This window comes from Littorina saxatilis, linkage group LG6, assembly GCF_037325665.1.
Source record: "Littorina saxatilis isolate snail1 linkage group LG6, US_GU_Lsax_2.0, whole genome shotgun sequence".
Taxonomy (NCBI): domain Eukaryota; kingdom Metazoa; phylum Mollusca; class Gastropoda; order Littorinimorpha; family Littorinidae; genus Littorina; species Littorina saxatilis.
The window spans coordinates 10,064,290-10,074,895 of NC_090250.1; the positions used below are offsets into that span (position 1 = coordinate 10,064,290).

General features: G+C 44.4%; 1 long non-coding RNA gene across 4 annotated transcripts in view; it reads left to right on the forward strand.

Annotated features, from left to right (window-relative positions):
- LOC138968443 (uncharacterized) overlaps positions 1–10,606 on the forward strand; it is a 35,099-nt gene that overhangs the window by 17,617 nt on the left and 6,876 nt on the right. For all 4 annotated transcript variants that reach the window (XR_011456190.1, XR_011456191.1, XR_011456192.1 and 1 more), the window contains exon 2: positions 9,164–9,239. This is a non-coding gene — a long non-coding RNA (uncharacterized lncRNA). The remainder of the gene's footprint in view (positions 1–9,163; positions 9,240–10,606) is intronic.

The window sequence follows — 10,606 nt, forward strand, 5'->3', positions numbered from 1 at the left end:
CGCAAGCAAGACGAAGGAAATGATTTTTGATTTTCGCAAAAAGAAAGACACTGTCCATCCTGTAGTCATCAAAGGTGATGCGATTGAGATAGTCAGCGAGTACAAGTATTTAGGTGTAGTTTTAGATAACAAGCTAAGCTGGTTTAATCATGTTGATGCTGTTTTTAAGAAGACGCAGTCAAGATTGTTTTTCCTGCGCAAGCTGAGATCATTTCATGTGTGTAACAAGATGCTGTACATGTTTTATCAGAGTATGGTGTGCAGTGTGATGGTGTTTGCATCAGTGTGTTGGGGAGGGAATGCCACTGCAAGGGACACTGGCAGGCTGAACAGGCTGATAAAGAAAGCGAGTTCTACTGTAGGCCAGAGCCTTGACACCCTTGAAGTCCTTGTTGAAAGAAGGCTTGCCAGTAAGTCCAGAGCTATTCTGTTCGACCTAGGGCATCCCCTCCACGACGCACTGATGGATCTCCGCATCACACGGAACGCTCGGTTTCTTATGCCTAGGTGTCGAACGGAGCGTTTTCGGCGTTCTTTTGTTCCTGCAGCTGTGAGATATTTTAACAACCGAGCCATTGTCCTGGTCACAGACTATCAGTGATGCCTTTTAAATGTACCTCTTAGTGATAGATTTAATATGATTTGATGACTGTTTGACCTTTGATCATAACTAGTGCCGTGATTGTCGTGTTCTCGTCGTGTTGGACGGTCACATGCATATATATAAACAAACTGGTAGACTATAAATGAAGCAGACACAGGCATGGAGGGTTAGCGTGTTATTTATTCCGCCATGATTCTCCCAGAATCCCCAGCAACCTTTTACGTCAGGGTTCTTACATATTGACAATAGAACACGGTTTTCAATGACGTCATAACATTACATCCCCCTTACTTTACGCTTATTTTTTCTTTTAGAAAACAAAGCAAATTAGCTCTTCAATGTAACTATGAGTATGACTTTCATAGATGAAAACTTCAACAAAAGAAAACATTCCTGTGCTTCTTTCACACTTGTTAAACATAACCAAAAGTCACAGATCAAGAATGTTAGGCCGCTTGACCACGCGACCGCTTCTTGTGGTCACAGGCCGTTCATTGGGCAATCCCTCAGATGGAGAATCTGTCTCCCTTTGTTCTGAGGACGGATCAGGAAAACCACCGTCCTCCCCGCGATGTCCTGGGCGTCCCGCATCAGGAGGAATGGTTGTTGACGCTTTGTCTGGTGACTGCTTTGGGGTTGGTGCATCACTCAGACGTCTGTTGAGGTGTCGGCGATTTCTTCTCTGTATGCCCGTCTTTGTCTGTAGTTCGTATGACCTCGGAGCAACTGGTCGCAAGATGACTGCTTCTTTCTCCGTAGGTGTTTTCAGCCACACACGTTCTCCTGGCTTGAGGGTAGGAAGGGGTTGAGCTCGGTGTCGCTTGTCGTGGTTTTTCTTCTGTGCCTCTTTCTGCTGGACATCGGCTGACCGCATGTCGTGGAACTTTGGCCAGTCTGGAATAAGCAGATTGGGAACGGCAGGTACCTTGGTTCTCAAACGACGTCCCATAAGTCTTTCCGCTGGACTGAAACCGCACTGCAGAGGCGTCGCTCTGTAGTTTAACATGGCCACGTACGGATCTTCAGCTTGAGGGTCTGCACTGCTCGTTCAGCTTCTCCGTTGGCTTGCGGATACCGTGGACTACTGGTTTCATGGATGAAGCCATATTCTTCAGCAAACCTTGAGAACTTGTCAGCGTCAAACTGAGGGCCATTGTCCGTCATCATGACTTCCGGGATTCCATGCCTGGACATGATGCTCTTCAGGTGTTGGATGACAGTTTCACTGGTGGTCGAACGTAGTAGTGCCATTTCTATGTACCTCGAGAAATAGTCCACCACCACAAGGTAGTCGTTTCCACGCCAGTCCATCAAGTCGACACCCACTTTCTGCCATGGATAATCTGGCACTGGTGTAGGTTGCAATGGTTCTGGTGGTGGTTTGCGCTCCTTCACGCAAGTTGCACATTCTTCTATCATGACTTTTATGTCTGTGGAAAGTCCTGGCCACCACACTGAAGATCTTGCCAGCGCTCTGCACTTTACGATGCCCTGGTGACCTCCGTGGATTTTGCTGAGAATGTCCTGCCTCATCACTTCTGGAATGACAAGACGGTCCCTGAACAACAACAGTCCTTGTTGTACCGTCAGGTCATCTCTCATTGTGTGAAAAGGCTTAAGGTCTGGTTCAACCTTGTTAACATCAGGCCATCCTTTGTTGCAGTAGTCTTTCACTTTGCAGCAAATTATATCTTTCTGCTGTTTGGCCCTGATTTCATCCATGCGCTGCTTTGACGCTGGAAATCCTTCCACCACTGACTTGACGTATGCTGCAACATCACTGTCAAGCTGTAAGTCTGACGTCTGTGGAGATCCGACTGGAGCACGCGATAAGGCGTCAGCAGTTGTCAGATCCTTACCAGCTGTGTAGATCACGTCATACCGGTACCGCATCAGCCTCATACGGAACCGTTGAATCCGTGGCGAAAGCTCGTCTAGCTGTTTTGACTTGAGGAGTGCCAGAAGCGGCCTGTGGTCTGTCTCTATGGTGAATGAGGGAAGACCAATCAAGAAGTCAGCGAACTTCTCGCAGGCCCACGTAGACGCTAATGCCTCCTTTTCCACCTGGGCATACCGCTGCTCGGTGGACGTCATAGATCTTGAAGCAAAGAATACGGGTTGCCATTCACCGTCTCTTTCCTGGAGAAGGACAGCTCCCAGCCCGTACGACGAAGCATCAGCTGACACTTTGGTAGGCAAGGATGTGCTGTAGTGAGCCAGCACTGGTGGTGAGGTCAGCTGTTCTTTCAGTCTTTGAAACGCTCTCTCCTGTGCGTCTCCCCATGTCCACTGAATTTCCTTTTTCAGCAAATCACGTAGAGGTCTGGTCTCTTCTGCCAGGTTAGGGGAGAACTTTCGGACGAAGTTCACCAGTCCCAAAACACGTCGTAGTTCAGGGACGCTCTTAGGTCGAGGCATGTTCCTGATAGCCTCCACCTTGTCCGGATCCATCTGCACACCATCCTTGGAGATCACGTGTCCGAGGAACTTGATGCTTGTTTGGCCGAAAGCACACTTGTCATTCAGTGTGACACCAGCATCTTGAAGCTTTTCAAGTACTTGCTTCAGACGTTGGTCATGCTCGACTTGGTTGCGTCCGTACACCAACACATCATCTATGTCGCATATGACCCCTGGAATGTCTGACAACAGCTGCGACATGATGCGATGAAAAACCTCGCTCCCTGACGAGATTCCGAAGGGTAGACGTTGAAAACAAAAACGTCCGATTGGTGTAATGAAGGTCGTCAACTCTTGTGAGCTTTTCTCCAGTGGAACTTGATAGAAACCGCTGTTGCAGTCCAGTTTAGTGAATACTGTTGCCTCCTCTAACTGTGCGAGGAGTTGATCTGTAGACGGAAGAGGATAGTTTTCTCTCTTGACACTCTCGTTCAGTCTGGTAAGGTCTACACAGATCCTCACTGCATCATTATGTGCTTTCGGCACCACAACGATGGGGGCACACCAGTCAGTTGGAGTGTTGACTGGTCGAATCACTTCCTGATCTTGCAGTCGCCTAAGCTCCTCCTCTACCTTCTGTTGAAAAGGGAGTGGAACACGTCTCGGTGCTGTCACTGCATACGGCACTGCACTGTCCTTCAGGCGAATCGTATAAGTCTCTTTCATTTTCCCAAGTCCAGAGAACAGCCTGGGGAAAGTCTTCTGAATGCGTTCCTTGTCGCCTTCTTTCACCGTTTCCACACGCTTCACGAGTCCTAGCGCCTGAATTGCTGGTCTCCCTAACAGAGGTTCTTCTAGGTCTTCAACCACGTAGATGTCTTGAATGCTCATGGCGTTCTTGACTTTCATTTTTGACGTGAACTGTCCCAGCACTTTTAGTGGAATTTTACCTGGGCCAAAGAGTCTTTTCGAAGGCCTCTCAAGCGGGTATTTGTTTTTGGGTACCATCACTGCTGGCATCACTGTTACGTCTGCTCCAGTGTCCAACTTAAACTGAATGTTTGACTGCTCTAGCTGAACGTCCACATGCCAGGCGTCAGTTCCTGCATTTGACACTGCTCCCAGATATGCTTCATCTTTCACTTCCTTCACAGAAGCTTGGCTGATGGGCTTGCTGAAACAACAAACTGCATAATGTCCTTTCTTCAGGCATTTTCTGCATTCGGCTTTCGCGGCAGGACAGGACTCTCTGCCATGCTGATCTCGACCGCATCTGGTGCACTTTTGTGACCTTTCTCCGAGATTTCGGCTTGGACGCTTCCACTGTGTTTTCGGATGCTGTCCCTTTTGCGACTTTTAAAAAAGCAGTAGACATATGCAGAGCGTATGAGTCATCCCAGCAACAACTCCATGAAATGTCTAAGGAAACAACAGTGGATCGCCTAAAGGGTAATTAGCGAGCACAATTTTTATTTCTATAATGACGTTTGTCTCGGTGACTTTGGCATCATAAGCAGTGGAAAAACAGGTCCCTGCCAGACTTGCTTGACATGACCTCATTTACATGATATACACACGTGTGATTTGAACGATTATTATCTCACGAGTGTCTCTCTCACGTATGTAGGATAATCCTAATTAACTACTCACTCACACAAGAAGCAATTCTTCGCCTTGTCAAAGATTGTGTTCAGAAGAAACACTTACTAGTTGTGAAAACGTCGTATTAATCCAAAGTATACCACCATGCTGGTATGTTATACCGCACTGGACGAACGATGTACGTGTTGTTTTTTTTTCTTTTTTTTTTTCTCGTTTTTGTTTTACGTTTTGGAAGACGCTTATAGTCAGGTCGTCATTTCCCGATTTTGACCTTAACCCCTCAAAAAATACCTCGGAGAATGTTTTGACTGTTTTGAACTCTGTGATGTCTGTAGATTACAGATCCGACGGATGACACTCTGTCATCCTTGGGCATTTTGATGTATTCAAGATGGCGGACAAGATGGATTCCAGACTGCAAAATAGTCGAAACTGCATGCTATAAACTAGCAGAACTGTATTTATTTATGTTTTCCGAGAGATAAAACGGGAGTTAATATGCATAACAACAGTTACATGATTAGCAGACACTATAACCCGAATGGCTGGTCTGTTGAGGGACCGTTAAAACTGGTTAACGGAGCAGGATGATATAGTTAGTTTTAGCATTATATTTTTTCAGTTACAGCTAATGGTTTAAGCTTATATGTGTTGTGGGCTTTGATTACTGTTGCACTTTGCTTGACCTTCATCGCATTTCAAGGTCATATGAATGTCAAATGTTCATTCAAATGATAAAGGATTATACTATTTTTGAAGATAAAATGACGAAATGTCTTCTTAAAACTTGCCATGAATAAAAACGTTCACCAACACTGAAGGTCACACGTTTTCAAGGTCAAACAATTTCAAGGTCATATATTTTAATGTCTGCAAAACCATCACTTAGCACGTGCATCACTACAAAGATCACTGTCAAGAAGACGAAGCTGAGATTGTATGGCAATGTAACAAGAACAGGCGGGCTCTCCAAGACCATCTTACAGGGTATGGTGCGCGGAAAGAGAAGATAGAGAAGACAAATGAACAGAGGGACAGATATCATTACAGAGTGGATTGGGAAATGTTTTGCAATTTCCCAAAAATTGCTCACAGCCGCCAGAGGTGGAGACAGCTTATGAAGCGCTCGTCGTTGAAATGACCCTACCATCCTGGTGGGTTCCAGAATCAATGAGTGACTTGGTCGGTGAGCAAGCAGATAACAACTTAATCCTGGAAAAGTGGCTGTAATACCCAGAATAACTTAAAGTTATCTTGTGCTCTTTTAAAAAAAACGGTCTAGTCAGGTGAGGAATGTATACATCAGACGAAAGGCCTTGTAGGGTGTCACAGCGCCAAGCGATTGACACCATATACACAGTGTTGTGTCCGTTAGTGACGCCCCGAGGAGGTGTATTAGGCGTCATGTCAAGAGGCTAAACCTGATGTACCATGTCTCATATACAAAAGACCTCTATCTCATAACGTAAAGGTCATGGCGACGAACCAGGGATACTGGTTAGTATGCACTTTACCTCGCGGATGACCACACAGGATGATGTGTAGTTTACCACTCCAGATGACCAGGCGGGATGACCACGCTGGTTTACCACACAAGATGCCATGGTCATGCAGTGAGTTTCCAGTTTGAGGGCAGCCACCATCGATCCTTTTTTCAATTGCCGAAATGGTAGCGGATGACTATGCCTGATGACCAATAAATGACCACGCCCGATGATTACGCAGGATGTCATGTAGATTACCAGTACGGGTGACCGGTGAGAATTGCCAGTGCGGATGACCAGTGTGGATGACCTGTGCAGATGACCATGAATGATGACCAGTGCAGATGACCAGTGCGGATTATTATTATTATTATTATTATTATTATTATTATTATTATTATTATGAACATTTGTGCGCCTAATCTAAATATAGCCCTAGGCGCTTACAAAATATAAAATACATAGTGAACATTATACGAAACACAAATCGACAAGGACTCATACACTCACAGACAGGCGCACAGCGAGAACGCGACGCACTCACTCATACCAACTACAGGCACATGCATTCTAGACGGAAAAACAGTCGTAAATAAATAAATAAAGTATTGGATACATAAAGTTTGTTGAGAGAAGAAGAATAGAGCTGGAAAGGGAAGAAGAAGGAGAAAGAAAGAGACAGATCAAGGACCAGCAGGAGAGGGTGATGTGTGGTCATTAACGGACTAGTGAGGGAAGAGGTGTGTTTTGAGTGAGGTTTTGAATGATTGCATAGATGTGGAGTGCCTGAGTGAATGCGGGAGTTGGTTCCAGATGGATGGGGCCTGGTAGGAGAAGGTGCGCTGGCCATATGTTTTGGTGCGTGCTGATGGTATCCTAAAAAGGCGGGTGTCTGCGGAGGATCTTAGGGAGCGAGAGGGGGAGTAGACATCAAGAAGGTCAGAAAGATAGCTAGGGGACGATAGATCAAAGTTTCTGAAGCAGAGTGTGGAGATCTTGAACTGAATCCTCTGTTGAACAGGCAGCCAGTGTAGGGTTTGAAGAAGAGGGGTGATGTGGTCATGCTTGGAAGAACGAAAGATGAGGCGGGCAGCATGATTCTGAACACGCTGAAGCTTTTCGATGATGTAGTTGGGAGAGCCAGATAGAATTACCGGATTACCGGTGCGGATGTCCAGTGCAGATGATCATGAAACATGACCAGTGCGGATGACGAGTGCAGATGACCAGTGCAGATGATCATGAAGGATGAATAGTGCGGATGACCGATGCGGATGATCACAAAAGGATGACCAGTGCGGATGACTGCAAATGATGACCAGTGTGGATGACCGATCCAGATGACCAGTGCTGGTGACCGGTGAAGGTGACTGTTGCACATACCCAGTGCGGATGACTACGACGGATGACCAGTGCGGATTTGTGCAATTTCCAAGGAGTAGACATCGACATATATTAAGATGGCACACGCACATTGACCGACTGCGCAACCACAGCATGCTGTTGCACATGGTAAATTTCTTCACAGCCACACTTCAAAATTAGCATGACTTCAGTTGGTGTAGGTTCTACTCCAGGCGGTTTTCTGCCCATCCTACAACCACCCAGAGTCAACCGGATCAAGATTTGGAAGATCCCCGTAGAATTGCAATACAGCCCTTTTCAGATGGACGTTCAGCAATGGGCTGATGTGGGCGGTAGTTTTTGATTTATGTGGACTGGTGCTTGGAGGTTCTAGCTAGCCAGGTTTCATATCTCTCACGTGATATGTTGTTTGAGATTTTGCACCTGTAGCACTCGCTTACAAACTGCGACATTTGCTGAAAGACTTCACCGATTTTCACGCATGGATCTTCTGCAGAGAAATTAAGCACTCATACGAACACACTGGTTAATGAACAGCTGTCACCAGATGGCATACGCTTCCATCTAAAATAGCTCTATCGTCTGGTAAACAATCAAATCGGAGAAAACTAGTCTCTCACGATGTTCTTTGATCATCGCCCGCCATTTTGTAAGATCAATTTACAAGTTTTATCTTCGACAGTGAAACCTGTGCTTTGGAACACCATACGCACTAATCACAAGTCCACGAATAACACAGGTTTCACATCTTCTCAGCCTGGATGTAATTCCATACACACTCATGTGCAAATTGTTTCCATTTAGCAGAATGAAACACGTCAAATGCCTTTGTTTTTTGTCTTGGAAGAGGAGCTCAAGTACGGACACGGACAACACTACAGGCCATACTGTACGTGTCGTCATATTACTCATTACGTTTTCCCGACGTCATGAAGTTATGACGCCATTCTAGCCCTTTTTTCTATGGAATGCCTTTTGTGTCTAAACAAAAAAATCAACATTTGCTAATTTTTCTATAATTAATTTTGTCTCAATTTGCCCAAGGATTTAAAGATGTCATCCTGCGGATTTGTAAACTTCAGAAGTTAAACTACCCAAAACCATTAAAACATTTTCCGAGGTATTTTTCAAGGGGTTATTGCCCTGCCGTAAGGACTATTAAGCGTGCCCTTTTAATCAATAAAAAAAATAGCACTACATAACACACTTGGTATCTGTATGTTTAACCGTACATTAATCTGTGGCACAGTAAATTAACATGTACGTGTTTAATGTGTCAGCTTAATGAATGACTGTCTTCACCAGTGTGATTTTAGACAACCTGGTTTTCTTCATAAAAGGACAATATGACACAATGTAATGTCATTAATTAATGTGTCCCTCGACAATGACAGACATAATGTCAGGCTTCAAAGCACACTCCTTCCTGTTTTGGTCATGAACACACTTACTGACATCTTCACAGCAAGGCGGCTCCTCCAAACAAGCAAGCGCGTTGAAGATCGACCTTTTAGCCTGATTAAAGCCCCAGTTTGTCTCAAAGGGTTTACAAAACGATTCTTCTAATGAAAAAACCCAGTTCTAACCTTATGGAACACACTTGCAATAGCATTAAATAGCATTAAATGAAACCGTTCGTGCTTCAGACTTCGAAGAAAACGTTGTTTTACTTACACCAGCTATAAAAAAGGATTGCTTTGACTTTCAGTTGAAGATGATGAAGCTTGTGATGATCGCTGTCCTGGTCCTGTCCTGCCTTTTTGTGCATGTAGCTGCTCAGCCGGGTGAGGCTTGAAACAGTTTATTGATTTGTTCATGTTTTTGTTCTTTTTTTCTGGTATTGTGTTTTAGATTATTATGTTGTGTTTTTGTGTGTTTTTTGTGTGTGTTGTTTTTTTAATCTTATTTTATTTTATTTTTTCTTCTTCTTCTTCTTCTTCTTCTTCTTCTTCTTCTTCTTCTTCTTCTTGTTCTTCTTCTTCTTCTTCTTCTTCTTCTTCTTCTTCTTCTTCTTCTTCTTGTTCTTGTTCTTCTTCTTCTTCTTCTTCTTCTTCTTCTTCTTCTTCTTCTTCTTCTTCTTCTTCTTCTTCTTCTTCTTCTTCTTCTGCGTTAATGGGCTGAAAATCCACACATACGTTCGTGTTTGTTGCACGATCGATAAAATGGTGTTTCATATCCCACAGGTACTTAGCCTTTTAAGGACTAGAGAGTATTATACGATACCGGTTTTTTTGCTCGGGTGGGTTTTTACGTGTATGGCAGTTTTTACCCCGCCATGTAGGCATACATACGCCGCTTTCGGGGGAAGCATGCTGGGAATGTTCGTGTTTCTATAACACGCCGAAGTCTGGCATGGATTACATGGTCTTTTCTGTGCACACTTGGTCTTGTGCTTGCGTGTACACACGAAGGGGATAAGACACTAGCAGGTCTGCTTATTAGTTGACCTTTGAGATCGGAAAAATCGCCACCAGCAACCCACCAGGCGCGGCCGGGATTCGGACCCACGACCCTCCTCTTGGGAGGCCAGTGTAACACGAGAAAATTGCTCCCACGAGATTTTTACTCCGGAGTAAAAATGTCGTACGAAAATGCTACTCCCTTTACAAAAAAAAGTACTCCCCCATTACACGAGAAAATTACTTAGGGAGTTCTTTTCTCGTACGGAAGGTGTACTCGGAGTAAGAATTTTGTACGAAAATTTTACTCTGGAGTAAATTTTTCGTGGAGTAAACATTTCGTGTTACACCGGCGTCTTTTCCACGGGGCCACTGCGTCCGTCTTATTTAGTTTTATGTTATTCTATTTTATTCTATTTGATAACCAGCACTTCCAAACAAACAGTGGCATATTCATCTTTATGCGGATATTCTGTGTCTGCAGACGTAGTAGAATGTTTATACCTTTTTGGGAGACGTCTGTCGAGGATGACCCTTGTAATTTATGTTTAATGCTGCTTAAAAAGCATGGAATGTAGGTGACTTTCTTTTTCCGGAGTATTCAGTTCGAAACATGATGCAGCGAAGGTTACATGAAGGTTATGTAAATATGTGCTGTATAGGGTGATAGATAAGACTGTAACTGAAGGGAAATCTGCGAATGAATAATAAGCCTTGGTGGGACATTCATCACTTCATCTTATGTCACCAAT